This window comes from Parasteatoda tepidariorum, chromosome 1 (genome assembly GCF_982258835.1).
Source record: "Parasteatoda tepidariorum strain Cologne lab strain chromosome 1, Ptep-v5.0, whole genome shotgun sequence".
Lineage (NCBI taxonomy): Eukaryota > Metazoa > Arthropoda > Arachnida > Araneae > Theridiidae > Parasteatoda > Parasteatoda tepidariorum.
In genome coordinates this window covers 56,037,560-56,051,635 of record NC_141755.1, presented here as the reverse complement: position 1 = coordinate 56,051,635, position 14,076 = coordinate 56,037,560, and positions in this window count along the sequence as shown.

The window sequence follows — 14,076 nt, the reverse complement described above, 5'->3', positions numbered from 1 at the left end:
CTATTTCTAGAAACAATCTGCCTATAAAATATTTAATTAAAATAGTTTACCTTGTGACTTTAATTAATTTCTGTTATGTTTTGATTCTATGGTGTCTTTCTGACTATGTGTTAAAGTAAAAAAAAAACACATACTCTTCAGATCTTATTTGTTACTTTAATTGAATGTTTTATTATTATTTTAATTTAACTTTTGAAATAACTGTACTATTCTGTGCCTTAAAAGGAAAGGGTTATTTACCCTGTTATAATGTGCTATAAAAACTTAGTAATCACTTGTTAAACACACTGCCACACTCTATTGATTAGAATAATTTTATATTTAGAATCACTTCGGATGTTTTTAATTTTTATTATTGAAATGAATTGACTTCAAGATTACTTGATTTTTAATTTAATGTTTTAAAACTTGAAATCTTTGGAACTTATCTGACACATTTTAGTGCAATTTTTATTATTATTATTATTTTTCAAGACTCTGTTTAATTATAAATAAATTACAATTTTTTGTAAAGATATTTTTCCTGGCTATTGCATTATTATTAATCTTATTTGGTTACTCACCATAAGATGTTCAATAAATCTATTTCCATATTATCTATGTAATGTAAAAGCTACAAAATACTCTCTCCATATTTAATCAAGTCTATTTTATCTAAATATTTGAACATTATACTTCTTTTAAGAGTTAATTGTAGTTAAATTATTTTTTGACTGAACTTTTTCAATTTTTTAGTTTAAATTTTTTCTGATCGTTTATTTAATTCTTTACAGTACATATATTTATAAATATTGTATTGTTTCTCGTTGTGCAAATTTGATTTGTACATAATAGTTTATTTGAATTAGAACAAATACTTTTGTGTTTACTTAAATATCAATTTATTGTTAATGTAAATATTATCTTATTGTATTGTTATTTTATGCGTCTTTTTTGAGACACAAGATTATATTAAAGTCTTTACTATTAAGAGAGCATAGATAAGTTCATGTGTATTACTTTAAAAATGTACAATGCTAAACTGAGCAATATCTGCAAAACATTTCTTTGCGCTAAACCATTTTGCCTTGGAAATTTTTATACATTTTATTAGTCGTAGATATATGCATTGCCTTTTCTTATTGACAATCGTGAATTTATACTATCATGTTTGCTGTTGTCAGTGTTGTTTTTGTTAAAAATTTGTTATGCAAGTACAATTGAACAGCTTATCCTAGCATTAGTTATCCATGTCTTTTAATTTTATTTAATGCCGGTGGTGGGCAGCACGTAGCTAATATACAGGTTTTAAATATTCAACTCTATTGCTGATTTCTTTAAAATTTACTTTGAATATTTCATACCACCAATCATTAATTTTACTACCAACTTGCACTTTTATACCTAGACGCATGATCTTTAAGATCAGTAGTAAGCTCGTCATTCTGTTTATAAAGTTACAAAGTATACCTCAATTTTTGAACCATTATAAAAATTTTCCATTTAAAAAGTCAACGGGTGTGTAGTATTTTTGCTCTTCCACCTAAAATCTATATTAAATAAAATATATAGATATCTTATTTGTAATAAAGAATTCAAAATGCATAATACACACTACTATAATTTTTTTTTCCATGGTACTTTCAACAACAAATGAGTATATCACATTTCTCTTCACTAAACATGTTTTTCTGGTGTCCAATACTTCAAAGTAGTGTTCCTTCACTTAAAACAAGGATACCAGAATATCAAATTTTAGCTAATTCAAATTAAGTTAAAATCTCTTTTTAGTTTAAATGGAATTAAGAACTACACTGTTTCTTGTGCAATAAATACACTGATTCCTATTTTTTAAAATTGTAATCTTGATTGATTTTTTGATGTCTATTAAAGTTTACGTATTTTTAACTATTTAAAGAGATTTTTCTTCAGACTTACTATATTTTTCCTCTTTTTATGTATTAAAAATTATTTAAATTCATGTTACTGGTGAATAAGTGTTTGTGACAATTTTTATAGTTAAATTTTAATTATTTTCTTCTTTACTCTCTTTTTTTATTGATAGTTAATCTTATCTCTGTCTGTGAACAACGAATATTGTGGAGGTTTTTTTTAATTACTTTATAAATGTTGTATAAATTATGAATGGTGTTTTGATTTAACCCTAGATAACTAAACTTAAATTTGTAATATTCTGTAGTTAATCATTCAACTTTACAACCATGAATTTAAAAAATATTTATTTTTATATTTTCTTTTTTTATGTCTAACAAATTGAATTTATTTCATCCAATTCTCATTAAATTATTCTTTAATTTTCTTTCAACTATAGAAAGACAATAAAATTTAAAGTTGGCACTCTTTAAAGATATCGAAGCATAATCATAACTACTAGACTTCACAGAACTGGCAAAGATCAGAAATTTATTTAACAAATGTTTAGTTACCTAGTGTTAAATTATGTTTTTGTGCTATTTCGATGTAATCACTTGTTGACTTTCATTACACTACCACTGTAAATTGGTTGCTGACTAGTTGATCAAAATTAGTATTTTTTATTTTACTGTAATTTCCTACATCCTGCTGTTGTAAGAACAGTAGCTTTTTGTTATATTGCTCTTGTTGTGGACAACAAAAAGCATGATATATCTACGAAACTCATTATGAAATAACAAAAACTTTTATCTTTAAATATATTTTTACTATGCGCTAAGTTGTTATTATAAAGAACTGGGTTCGATTCTCAATGGCTTCTTGAAACCTAACCAACTTCAGATCAAATGGTACAAAGTAAGGGCAAACTGTTGAAATTTGAGGATGAAAAAACTGTCAATAACCTGGGACAAAAAAAAAAAATTTCTATTGAGAACAATTTTTAGTTTAATCACTGCTTATTAACTGTTTGAGTCATGTACAATACTTGCCCTTCTAATTCTATAATTATGATTCCTATTATATATCATGTATAAATAAAATATAATATAAAAGTATAGCATGTAAAATATAATATAAAAATATAGCCAACATTATTAACTATTTTTTCAAAAAGCATAGCAAACAAATTATTTATACTTTAAGATCATTAACATTTAATATATTTTATATAGTATTTTGTTTACATTACAGATAACTATGAGTTGTTAACAGGGTTGGGTTTTTGACGTCAAAAAGTGGTTTTTGACATGACAGGGGTATAATACTGGTTTAAACCGTCAAAAACCCGTCGAAAATGTCAAAAACTGAAGTTTGCCAAGAAAATAAATTAACTTCAAAACTACCAACAGTTGCCATGCATTATATTGAAATTTAATTATACTATAGGTAATCAGCAGGTTTTAAAATATTTTTTTTATTAAAATTAAGGTAAAATAACAGATTTAAAATCTCAGAAATTTATATTCAAATGCATGTGCAGAAAAATTTTGCACAAAAATTGTTTAAATATTTATATTTAAAAAAAAAAAAAATTTTCTTTTTGATACTTAAGAAAATTAAAAGTTTATTACTATGCATTTTTGACATATAAGGAACATATAACTAATATTTATAAGGAACTTACAAGTTATGTTGTATAAATACAAACTTGATATAAGATACAAGTGTATAAAAAAATTTTTTTAATGTTATACCGAATATCTTTATTATCCAGTATGTTAATTTGAATTTAAAAGTAGTTAAATTTATGAATAATGATAAATATAATTCATATTGTTTATTATATTTATTTATAATTATTACACTTATCATTTTAAAACAATTTTTATCTCTTAATTTTTTTTTCTCCACTTGTATTAAGAATACAAATAATGCATATCTTGAAAGCAAGAAGTAATTATTCAACAGCTGAATATTTAGATATTCAACAAAACTACATCGTATTCAGCAAAATGAAATTCACAAGTATTTGGATAAACTAAATTTTCAGCATAGTAAATGAATAGGCTGAATATACTGTAAATCGACACTAACTACTCTGTGTATTTAACAGAAAGCACTTAAATTTGTATTGTCTTATGTTAAAAAGATTATTAAGAAGATTTAAAAGAATATTAAAAAGATTTTTCTTTAAAAGAAGATGTCTAATGTACAAAACTGCTAATGTTTATCTTTAAAAATGTCTAATTTTTAGTATAATCTATACTATACACTAAATTTGGTTATAAATAAATTTCTTAATATCACTGCAGATTTTCAATAACACATGAAAATGAATACAGAATATTACAAAAGATGTGAGTTTTAATAACACATGAAAATGAATACATAATATTACAAAAGATGTGAGTTTTCAAAAGTACAAGATTTTGGTTACTATTCAAAATATAAGTGTTTCTTCAAAATTTTAAATTTATTTTTTCTAGAACATATTTAGAAACACTATCCTTTAAAAAATATATAAATTTTATGTATTAATTAAATTTCCCATATGAATATAGGTTTTTGACATTTTTGACAGTGAGGTTTTTGACGTGACGGTTTAAACCATGGTTTAAACTGTCAAAAACTGTCACATGTCAAAAACCTGCCAACCCTGGTTGTTAATTGTTAGTATTCTGGATTTTGATTTTAATTTTATTAGTTTAAGTAAAACAAAAGTCGTCGTTTTTTTAAACAAAAAAACATTTCTTTTGAACAAATCACAATAATACAGCAAAAAACTTAAAATGGAGCTTAAATGATACCTTTAAGCCCAAGAAATTGGCATTTTTTGTGACCAATGACAAGATAGTTTGGTAGAAACCTTTTAAAGAAACTGAGATGAAAATGCAAAAATAGTCTTCATGTCTTACAAATTTTAAATGTCGGATATAGGTTGTTCACATCATATATCTGCAAAGTTATATTTTATAATAATCACCCTGTACGTTAACATTATAAATCATGATTATACTATATTTCTCGATAAGTAAACTAATTATATTTTATCAAAAATACAAATGTTTGTTAAAATTAATTCATTCTTCCTCCCAATCAGTCCAAGTGTTTAATTGAATTATTCTCAATATTTAGAGTACAATTATTAAAATAAATTTTCTAATACATGTTAATTTTAGTATGGTGTAATAGGTTTAATCTAATTATGCAAAGCGATTAACATTTATAAAAGATTATAGTTTTCTATACCTTAATTTTGGTTTTGCGACATTAATTGTAAAAGCAAATGAGGGGTATAATGTCAAAATGATTAACGAACATATAAGATTGATCCCTTAAAAAGTACTTTTTCAAAATTACTTTATTTTTTATAATAGCTAATAATCATTTCCTACACCAAAATTTAGCAGGTTTTGATACTTAACTATGTCAAAGAAGAGTTTTTGATATAATGGTTAAAGCCATGAATAGTCCAAAACTGACTATCCCTGTCCCTGTGTAATGCTGACCACATTTCCACAATCATGTCTTTGGTGTTGAAATTATAGACCCTTAATCTCAATGATTCCTCATCCTGGCTCCCAGCGGGCTGTTGCATGAATACTTTACTGCTAATGAAAATAATGATTAAAAAAAAAAAAAACATTTATTTGTATTACTTTCTTCTTATATAGTATTTAGAAAAGCAACAAAATACTCTTTTTGAATAAAAATTATTTTTAAAATATTTTTTTTTTATTTATTGCTATACTCTTAAAATGTAGTGAAAATTCCAGTGTCATGGCATAAAAAAATTTCTTGCACCTTAAATTGCGATGAGAAGAATATAAATGCATTTGATAGCTAGCAAATGCTGTTCATGTTTGTTGCACTACGGCACTAAAAAAAATAAAGTTCAGTGACCGCTTGCATGGATTTAGTGCTATCTTATATGAAAGGAAATGCTAATCATTGATTTTATTTTTTTGAGGGGGATTCTTGTTTTTCTAACGCTCTGGTAGACTTTTTTCCATGTGACCAAAATAGAGTGATGTGTCCAAATGTGCAATATAATAAGGGGCTTCTGTAAAGTTTTTTATTGTTATTGTGAATGAAATTATATAAATAAAATTGATCTTTTAAAGATCATCCTTATAATAATTAGGAATCTTTTCAGTTGTAGAATGTAGGGTTCCTATGGTACTGATTGTAGAATCCTCTCTCTGTACTAAAAATATATTTTGTATATGATTTAGCAAATGTCAAGAATGAATAAATAAAATATTTTTCTTTTCTCATGATTATTTCCATACTTAAGTTACTCGCAAGCTAACTTAATTTAGGGGTCAGTAGTTTTCTTTGTAAACATTGACTTCGATTTTAAATATTCATTTACATTACAAATTTTATTTAGTAAATGTAATCGAACTCACTGTTTATATGATTCAACCATCAGATAAAGATAAAAAAAAAAAATTTGTCTTTTGATCAATGATTATGATGATTTTTTTATCAATGATTTTTAATCGATGATTTTTGACAATGATTTTTAATCGATGATTTTTTTTTTTAAATTTTGATTGCATGAATTTTTATTTTTTGTATTCATAACTACTTAGATTTTATTGTGTAAGATTATTCTATATGAAATTCATTCTGGAAAAAAAAATTACTGGTTAATATCAGCGAATGTTGCACGAAGTTGAAAAAGAATATCAATTGTAATTACATACTGCAGAAAATTATATTAATTTTTAAAAAATAAAAATTACTACTATTAAGAGGCAGCGTAAGTAACACAAAGTTGAACGTTTAACTTGTGGAAGTGTTTTATCTCTTTATATTTACAAAAATAACAGCCTCCATCATTTCAATATCATAATTCATAAACTACTAAATGAAACAATGATATTTTGCACATTTCTAGAGAAATGAATCTGATATAGCATAATTATACAGTGGGCCACTCTGAATAACTTTTGATCTAATGATTGAATCTTTCCGTTCTAAGACTCAATCTTAAAGGTTCGAGAGGGTGACTTCGAATAGGCTAATTAATTTGTGCAGATGATATTTTAAATAGCGACACAAAAGCGTATTTTCTTTTGACTAAACAAACCTTTTTTTCGATGGATTCGTATTTCTGACTCCCAAAATACGGCCCCCATAGCTTGGTCAGGAGAGCGGTCCAAGTTTGGACCCCTTAACCAGGGCCGTAACTACGTTGGGGCACCGCCCGGATGGTCAAGGGGGGCCCATATGAAGGGACCACATCCCGTTTTTTCAAAATTAAGTACTCAAATTATATAAGTATATGTAGGAAAGAAATTGTGTTAGGATAGAATTGATGAAAATTTTCTTTTTTGTAATTGCATATCTACTTTAACATAAAGGGAAGGGTAAGAAACGGTAAAAGACCTTTTCCGAGAATTATTTCCATTTCTTAAAAGAACAAATGCTTCACAGAGAAAGGAAAGGCCACAGCTGCATGTAGTTGATTGTTAACACTTTCAGTATATTGCACTTCTGGCAGCAGCTACCTCTTCAGCAATTGCTTAGTTGTTTCCTCTACTATCTAGGGTCAGACCCAGTAGCGTGCCAGCCGGGGGGAGGCAGAGGGCCCCTCTAAAATTTAAGTGATGGGGCAAACACTGTGTTTCCCCCAGTGGCGTATCGAGCTTAACTCGCGCCCGGGGCACAATACCCTTTTAGCGCCCCCCATTCGAAAACCATGTAATATTATATGTAAAATAAACTCGCAAATTAATAAATAAAGTCATAGACTCAAGCTAGGCTTTAAATTTGAGACAAAAAATGTAATTGAGAGAACAAGACTAGATTTTGAAATGTATATGATCATCTAGAATTAGTTCAAAAGATACCTATTATTTATTTTACATATTTATGAAGAAATATTTTAAAAACACGCAGTTTTAAAACAATAAAAAAGTAAATATTTATTATCTCTAAGGAGATACATACATCTAATAATCATATGATTATAATACATTAATAAAACTAATTACTATGTCTAAATTTTCCGTGCTTTTGATGAAGCAAATGTATCAATAATATCATCAAAATTGATCATTTAAAATTTTTTTCTTTCCACACTTAAAAATGCTAGGTCACTTAGGCGATCTGTCAAAATTAATTTTAATTTGCTGAATGAACGTTCGCAGCTAGCAATTGATACTGAGATAGCCAGGAGTATTTGAAATGCCGCTCTCAGATTTGGAAAAACATCTTCTCCATTCGAGATTGATTATAAAAGTAAGAAATTCTAATGGAGTTTTAGGTTTAATTTCTTTTGTACTGCGGAGTAACATTTTGCTGTCACATATTTTGATAAGAAGTTCTATTACATTGAAATCTGTATTATAAAATTCACCCAGATTTTTGCAATTTTTTTTTTCAAAGTCGTTATCAACATTATCCTTGTTTAATAAATTTTCAACGTCTAGTAGAAATCCAAATTTGAAATTAAGAAAAATCCAAATTAGAAATCCAAATTTGAGAAAAAACTAATTTTTTTGTCATCTGTGAAATTTAACATACCAACGGTGCAAAAAAAATTTTTATCTCAGGTTTTGCATCCAAAAAATATTTATTCAAATACAAAAATAATCTTGTATGTTGCTCTCTTTTTTTATTTTTTATTTTGTGAATATAATTTAGCATATGTGAATCAGAGATTCTCCAATTTAGCTTTTTGAAACCACTCATTTTGGACGAAATTATTTACATTTGTAAATTTTAAAGTGCAGAAAAGAGGGAATGAATATCATGTTTTATCTAAATTCCTTGAATTGAATATCACATGAGCGGAAAAGAGAAAAAATATTAATTTCAGATGCTCGAGAATTTTTTAATTGTTGCTATAATTCCTAATAAGTCGAAAAAATGTTAATTTATCACAGAATTAAATTTGAAAGTAAAAAAAAATCTTGTCACTAAGTTTCAGATTAACAGAAGATTCAAAATGATACGTAACAAGCATTCTTTGTAATGCTTGTTATTTTGTCTCTTTTTTTAATATTAAAAAAACTTTTATAAAAATCTGACAGTAATATTTAATGTTCCTTCAAACATAAAAGAGTCCTATATAAAATTTTGATAAAGTTGTGGCCCGCCATTTGACTGGTGTTTTTAATTGCGTCTCCCGGTCTCATGTAAGTTTTGGAAACCCCTGCTCTAGCCCATAGATGATAACGATAACCGCTTGTATTCTGGCGCTCCATCGCGTTTCAGATGTGCGACCTGCCATCACGGCAGCATTATCGTAACATTGTGATCTGTAGTTTGTTAATAAAATTTCATCGTAATTTAATTTCTCTAAAATTGTATTTTCGATCGAGGCTGCATCTTTAGCATATATTTCAATAAAACTCAAAAAAGATTCTTTGATGGAAACGTTTTTATTGATAAAATCAGCATCTTGGCGACAGCGACTTGGGACATTTGTTTTCGATGAGAGATATCAGGAGTTGAATCAAACAAAAGTCCATAATATTTATTTCTTTTGATATCGTTTATTAGTTGATTTCGAACTGTAGATGCCAGAAGATGAGTGAATTGATTTTGAATCTGTGATGGTGACAAATATGAGAACAACAAATTTTTCTGTTAACAAATTTTTTCATACTCTATTCACTTAATAATAGAATCGTCGAGTAGGTGTAGTAAGTAATTTTTTTGATTTATTACTTACCAAGAATGCCTTGAACTTGAAAGGTAGTAACAAAGTGAAATATACAATAGAATTTATGCTGACATTAAACTTATACATAACATTTAATATTTAATAACATTTCATTTTTATTCTAAGCAGAGCGCGATGACAAGGACGTGAATTAAATATTGAAATATATTTCATATGAATCTGAATTTAATATAATATTTAATATGAGTTAAATATTATGAATAATATTTATGAATTAACATTTATTATATTGCACTGGCACTAATTTAAAATATATTTTCCAGAAATCAATTATAATAAAAAAAAATTATCCAGCAATTTTTTGTTTTGCGGACCATTTGGCGCCCCTTTGTGAGTAGCGCCCGGGGTATGATGCCCCCCCTTGCCCACCCCTCGCTACGCTACTGGTTTCCCCCCTCCTGAAATTTAGACACTCACAAAAATAAAATCAAGTAAAATCAATACTTAAAAAAAAAATTTTTTTTTCAATTTTGAAGCTATTTTTCAAATAGATAACTTCAATAGATATTCCTCTAAAATTTCAGTGGGCTGTCGACTAATGTGTTTTGCCCCTTCTGATATTTAGTCATTCGCCTTAAGTTAAGTCAAATAAGTACAGTACAGAACCCGTTATCCGGAAATCAGAAAACCGGAACGAAATTCGTCTTACCCTCATTTTGGAAATAATCATTAGTGTATTACTTCATCGTTTCTTCTTCTTTTTAAGATTATTTCCAAATATTTTTTTTTCAGTTGGGTTTAACAATAAAAAAACTGCTTTTTGTAGCGATTCAGAAAACCGGAAAAATCAGTTATCCGGAATAGCGATGGTCCCGACCGTTCCGGATAATCGATTCCCTACTGTATTTTTAGAGAAAGAAAAAAAACTATTCTTTCTCAACTTTGAAGCTACTACACAAGCACCAAGAATACACTAAGAGCGAATCTTTATTTTGTTATGAGTGATTGTGTTTTTTGACACTTGGAAATGTAAAATAAAAGTAGAAAAATATTTTCTTTCCAATTTTGACCCGATTTTCTTCCGAAATAGTAATGAGGAGGGAGGGGCGAGCAAAGTGTTTCGCCCCTTCTGCAATTTCAACGTGCTCAAAAATAATCAAAATTGGTAATTTTAAAAAATTTCATCTTTGAATCTATTTTCGATATAGAAAATGTTATTTCCCTCTGAAATAAAAGTGAGGGGGTGAAAAATCTGCTTCGCATCTTCTGAAATTTAAACATTAATAGAATAAAATCAAGTAAAGTTGAAAATTTTAGAAGAAAAAGAAATATTGTTGTTTTAAAACTTGGTCGATATTTTCCAAATAGAGAATTTCATTTTCCTCTTAACTTATAGTGAGGGGGTAGAAAACTCTTTTTTTCTCTTTTCTGATATAAAAGTAAGGGGGGCAAAAATGTGCTTTGTATCTTCTGAAATTTTAACATTTGCAATAATAAAGTCAAGTAAAATCGGTTATTTTTAAAAAAAAAAAAAAAAAAAAAAAAAAAACTTTGAAGCTATTTTCCAAAAAGAAAATTTTATTTTCCTCTTAAATTAAAGTGATGGGGCGAAGAATATACTTCACCCTTTATGAAATTCAGACATTCGCAAAAGTAAAGTAAAATTAATATTTAACTCTTATTTTCGACTTTAGAGCTATTTTCTAAATCGAAAACTTTTATTTTCCTCAGAAATTTAATTGAGAAGGAAGATAATGTTCTGAATACCCTTCTGAAAGTTTGATATTCGCTACAATAAAGTAAAATAGAATTGGTAATTTCAGAAAAAGAAACTATTTTTTTTCTAATTTACTAGCTATTTTCCGAATTGAAATAGAACCCCCCCCTCCCCGAGAAAAATACTTCTGTTTTGCTTCAATTTTTTTCTATGACAACATTTAATTTATTAAAAAAATTTAAAACTAAAATACGGAAAGAGAAGAAGAACATAAATAAGTATATTGATAATGATGAGCCTATAATACAGAATTTTTCTTTTATTGCTTTGAAGGGTAAAAATACGTTATAACCAAAACATATTTTAAGCACTTCATTTCACTAGTGAGAACATTGAAAAATCGCATAAAAATTTAAAGATGTTTTTTTTTTCTCTGTCAATGTTATCGAATAAAAAATATTTAAAGATCTTTTACAACACACATATGTATTTTTAAGAAATTCTATTTTTTTTAATTAAAAAATTATATCGGCATAATAATTATCATAATAAGTAATTGAAGTTATATATATTTTTTTAAAATTTAAATTATGTATCTCGAACAATATTAAAAAAAGAAAACCCCACAAGCGCTGCCGCTATTTGGGACTGTGATGGAATAAATAATATTCGAATATTACTTTGAGAATTATAACCAGTTGAACTTAACGTGCAAAATAATAAACGGGTTGCTCTTCAGGCCACAGGATTGCAACTACAGAGTTAAAGTGCTAAAAAAAAGCCAGTTTTGTTTAGAAACTTAATACAGGCTCTTTTTTTTTTTTTTTTAATTGTTTTAAGCGCTTTTCTTACGTATATCTCTCATTGTTTTCTTTATGTTATTTTTTTTTTGGTGTACAAACACTATAAGATTTGAAAATATGATGAGCGGTAGAAAAATATTCAGGGAGTACGGCAAAATTAAAGAAAAAATCAGATTCAACAATTAGCTCGATATTTATTAACTGTTAAACTAATAGTAGTAAGAAACATTGTGTTTGGCCGATCTGTAGTCCGTTGAAATGCAATAACGGGGTCAAAATTTAATATGCGAAAAGAGCCATTTTTATTTGTAATTTTAACGTGAACTTCGTTTTGAAATTGTAATTTGCTTGATAGTTACTGCAAATTTGAGTACCTTTTCACCGCGTTAATTTTTTCTTCTAATATTTACCCATTGCTGGCTAATTATCTATTAATTTTAATGAATCAGGATTGTTATAGTTGGAACTACCTAAATCAATCTTGTTGCCAAAAGAATTTAAATCACAGAGAAAGAAACATTGTATTAGTTTTTTCCTTCTTTTTTTAATGCTACTAAGTTGATATAACAACATTTTCCTTAATCAATAAATCAGATTTTTTTATGATTAACAAATTTTACTCTAACGTTCTGAAAAAATGGCAATGACACTTAACCTTAAAAAAATCAAAGCAGGAAATATCGGGCAGTGGGTGGCACTTCACTTCAAAAAACATCAGTGTAGAGAATACCGGGCAGTTAACCTTGTAAAACATCAGTTTAGGGAACGTTGGGCAGTAGCACTTTTGACCTTTACAAAACACAAGTGTAAGGAAAACCGGGCTGTGACACTTAAACTTAAAAAACACTTACACTTTATTCAATAACTATCAAATGATTGTATGGCGTTGCATTTCAAAAAATCATTCCTATAAGGAATTCAGGGCAAGTATAAATAAGACGAGCTCTGATACCAATCTGAAGGCCCATCGAAATTGGTAAATGTTTCCCTTTGCAAACGAGGATGGTCCTAGAAAATACCAAAAAGGCTGGAACAGATAATTAACGAGACAATTCGGCGGAAATAGAGGAGGAATTCTTTTTGTTAATTTGCGGAGTTTGACCTGCTCAGAGAAATAAAATAAAAAAAAGTATTATTTGAGTTTCGGAGGTCCATGCAAATTTTTAACAGCTCCAAGGAAAACTTGAAGAAAAGAATCATAATTTTGGGGAGCCCCTAGCTGCTGCCTATCTAGCTTATAAAAGTAAATCCAGCATTGCGATCTATGGTAGCACAATTCCAGTTGTAATTGGCAAAAATGAATAAAATAAAATAACCCATTTTACGTTTTTATAAATAATTTTTTCATTTCAAAAAAAAAAAAAAAAAAAAGCAGCAGCCAATTTTTTAATTCTTAGTTGCTTGTTAGTTGAACATATTTAGAACAAAAAACGATAGATCGTATATTTTTTCCTGCTGACTTGACAAACACAATTTATTTTTTCGAAAAGGTCAATGATTTCATTGATTGATATGTAAAAGCACTACCTATAAGATTAAAAAAAAGTATTCCTTTCTTGCCTAGATGCGGGTGTTTACCCCTTCCTCTTTTCTTTTTTAACTTAAAAGAGACCCAGCTTAGATAATAAAATTTTCGTAATATAAATAATTTTTTTTCTTTTAATTTCTCTTAGCCACAAAGAATATATACAATTGTTTAAAGCAAATTTCAACAACTTACGAACTAAGGATTACGGAAAAAAAAGTCAAGTATCAAATCCCAAAACAGCTCTGTATCATGTTAAGTTTTTAAGTATTATAGCTTTTGTGTAGCAATACAAAATATAATTAAGAAGCCGCCTGAAAATCGGGGAGGCAGCTCTAACTTACTGGAGTTCTCATTAAAGAAATGTATTTAACTGACGATGTTTTTTAAAACTGTCTAAAATATTAAAAGTCATAAAAATGGCGAGAAAAAAAATAAGGAAATTAAAAAAAAAAAAAAAAAAAACTCTTTAAAAAATGTTCTCAGAAAACAAAATAGCAGCCTTTTTTATAAGCTGAGGACTTTCCTTTCTGAC